The sequence below is a fragment of the Microtus ochrogaster genome, unplaced genomic scaffold, assembly GCF_000317375.1.
Source record: "Microtus ochrogaster isolate Prairie Vole_2 unplaced genomic scaffold, MicOch1.0 UNK7, whole genome shotgun sequence".
NCBI classification, from domain to species: domain Eukaryota; kingdom Metazoa; phylum Chordata; class Mammalia; order Rodentia; family Cricetidae; genus Microtus; species Microtus ochrogaster.
The window spans coordinates 7,590,771-7,593,405 of NW_004949105.1; the positions used below are offsets into that span (position 1 = coordinate 7,590,771).

Consider the following 2,635-nt stretch of genomic DNA (forward strand, 5'->3'; position numbering starts at 1 on the left):
CTGGGGAATTGCTGGCTTTAAGGGCATAAATGACTGGGAACATTTGTAATGAAAAAGACGAGAGAGAATGATGTACAACTAAAACAATGTAGAACAAAGGAGAACAAGAAGGAACAATGAGAAATAACGGATTGGAGAGAGAAGAAAACAGGATTATGGACTGACGGAACCTGTTGTGAGTAGCCTTCCTCACCGTCAGATCTTTAGCCCGCCTTTAGCTATTCGCATTTTCTCTAATTGAACCCTGTAAGAGAATCTTAAAGGCTAAACTTTGAAGGCTCTCTACACTTCTGCATAGAGATCCCTCTTAGTTCACGTGCCCATGAATCCTAGTGTTTCTCTAACACAAGTGTGCTCGCCTGTCTCCTATCGCTGTAAGTACTGGGGAGGGGGAGCACCTGATCTTAGCCCCTTCCCAGAGTCACCACGTTCCTTAACCTGCACACTTGCCAGGTCTGCCTCTGTTTGCTTCTTACTCTTATTTCTCTAAAGTCTGGATCCTGAACATTTTAAATGCATGTCTCTCACCTGGAACCTAAGAGAACTCAGTCAGCCTGAGAACACCATCTCTCATCGATACTCCTCCACTTTAAGAAAAATTATTGCCCCATGGGGTCATAAAAAGGCCTAGATATGTTTTGAGTTAATGTTTCTTTCTAAGCCATACCTCATCTTTATATTATCCATCAATCCATCCATCCATATATCATCTACCTGTCTGCTGGTATCTATTTACCTCACCATCTGTGTATCTACTCCCTATCCATCATATATTGTCTGTCTGTCTGTCTGTCTGTCTGTCTGTCTGTCTGTCTGTCTATCTATCTATCCATCCATCAATCTATGTATCATATATCTATCATCTATCTATCTATCTATCTATCTATCTATCTATCTATCTATCTATCTATCTATTTATCATCTACCCAATTATCTATTATCAATTTTTTTCATCTATGTATCTGTTGCTATCAATATTCTATCATATATATCTATCACCATCTCTTCCTATCATCTCTACCTTTCTCCCTCTATCATGTCTGTCAGTCTATCCTCGCCAACATCTTTCATCTGCATTATCTACTATCTGTCTATCATCTACGCATATATCTCCTCCTCTGCCCCTCCCCGTCCCTCTCCATCCTTTCCTTAATTACATTATGTACTTTGCTCATTACCCTGCTTTTTTTTGTGCTCCAACGTGTCTTAGGTATTTTCGCAGCCATCACAACCCTTACATGAATTCCTTTTCTTGGTATTAAAACTAGAATTGCTTCAGTAGAAGGAAATCTCTAACTTCTAAGGGATTTCACATCAGCTTGGCTGTGGTGTAAGGATGCCACAGCATAGCACTGAGGATGTCTGAAAACCACTCTCATTGTATGAGCATCGGCAGCCCTTCTCTTAGTTCACTAAAAAACCAGTGTTACAGACACCCAACATTTTATCAAGGCTTATATAATTGTACTCCTCACTCTGTAGATTCTTACAAAGATTGAAATTTGAGGATTCCTCTATGCTGTCCTCGTGAGATATCCTTCCTGGCGGCACAGACATGGTTGCTTTTGCCACTATCTCCCTGTTCATCATCCAGCATTTGCTATCTGCCATTTGTTTGCTACAGGGATTTTTTTAATGGATCAGTAGGCAAAGAGACTAAGTCAAATATGTTTGCAAAATATGTATTAAAATACATATTTTGTATTTTAATGTATTAAAAATAAGTTAAAATAAAGATATACACCCCAAAATAATAATCTGTCTCTGGAATTGAAATCAGCTACAGCCCTAACTGAAACACTTGATTCCCATGTAAATGCTTTTCCTTTTCTGGGACAGCTAAGAGAAATGTCTTAGAGAAATCAGCACTTAAAGCAGTGGTTATCAATCTGTGGGTGACAACCCCTTTGCGGGTCAAATGACTTTTTAACAGGAGTCTTATATAAATTATTCTTCATATAATATGTTTACATTATGATTCATAACAGTAACAAAATTACAGTTCTAAAGTAGCAATAAAAATAATTTTATGGTTGGGGTCAGCACAACATGAAGAGCTGTATTAAAGGGTCGCAGCATTAGGGGTTGAGAACGGCTGGCTTAGAGCCCAGTGCTCAATGAGTAATATTTGAGTTGAATAAACAACTCTGAGAAATCCCAACGGTGTCTACAGCTTCTCCTTGACCCCTCCCCCACAGCACATGCACTGTGCTCCTCCCTTCAAGACACCCACAGGACACTGTGTAATCAGGAGCCAAGTGTGAGAAGCACCAGGCATCCCAGTGTGGGATGTCCCAAGGCGTGGGCTCCCCAGGAGACTGTTCACACTTGACATTCTAGAAAGCTAAATTGCCTTTCTCAGCACCTAAGGCATTCTGCAACCCTGTAATTGTTTCTCTCTTTGACAACCTGCAATTGTTCCTCTGCTTTTATTTACTCAATAATCTCTGCTAAAGAAGAGTACAGCAGTGATCCCCCTCCCTTAGCCAACACTCAGTTCTCTATACATCTCCCAGACATCATCAAAATGCCTGCCTCAGCCTGGGGTGGGGGGGCAAGGAAGTCTCTCAAGATGACTTTGTGCTTCTGGCCGTACTCTTCCTCAATGTTTGCTTTCTATCACTGGGGTCTAGAG

General features: G+C 40.6%; 1 protein-coding gene across 4 annotated transcripts in view; it reads right to left on the reverse strand.

Moving 5' to 3' along the window:
- Nucleotides 1–2,635, reverse strand: part of Myo16 (myosin XVI) — a 474,821-nt gene that overhangs the window by 291,681 nt on the left and 180,505 nt on the right. The window lies entirely within an intron of this gene.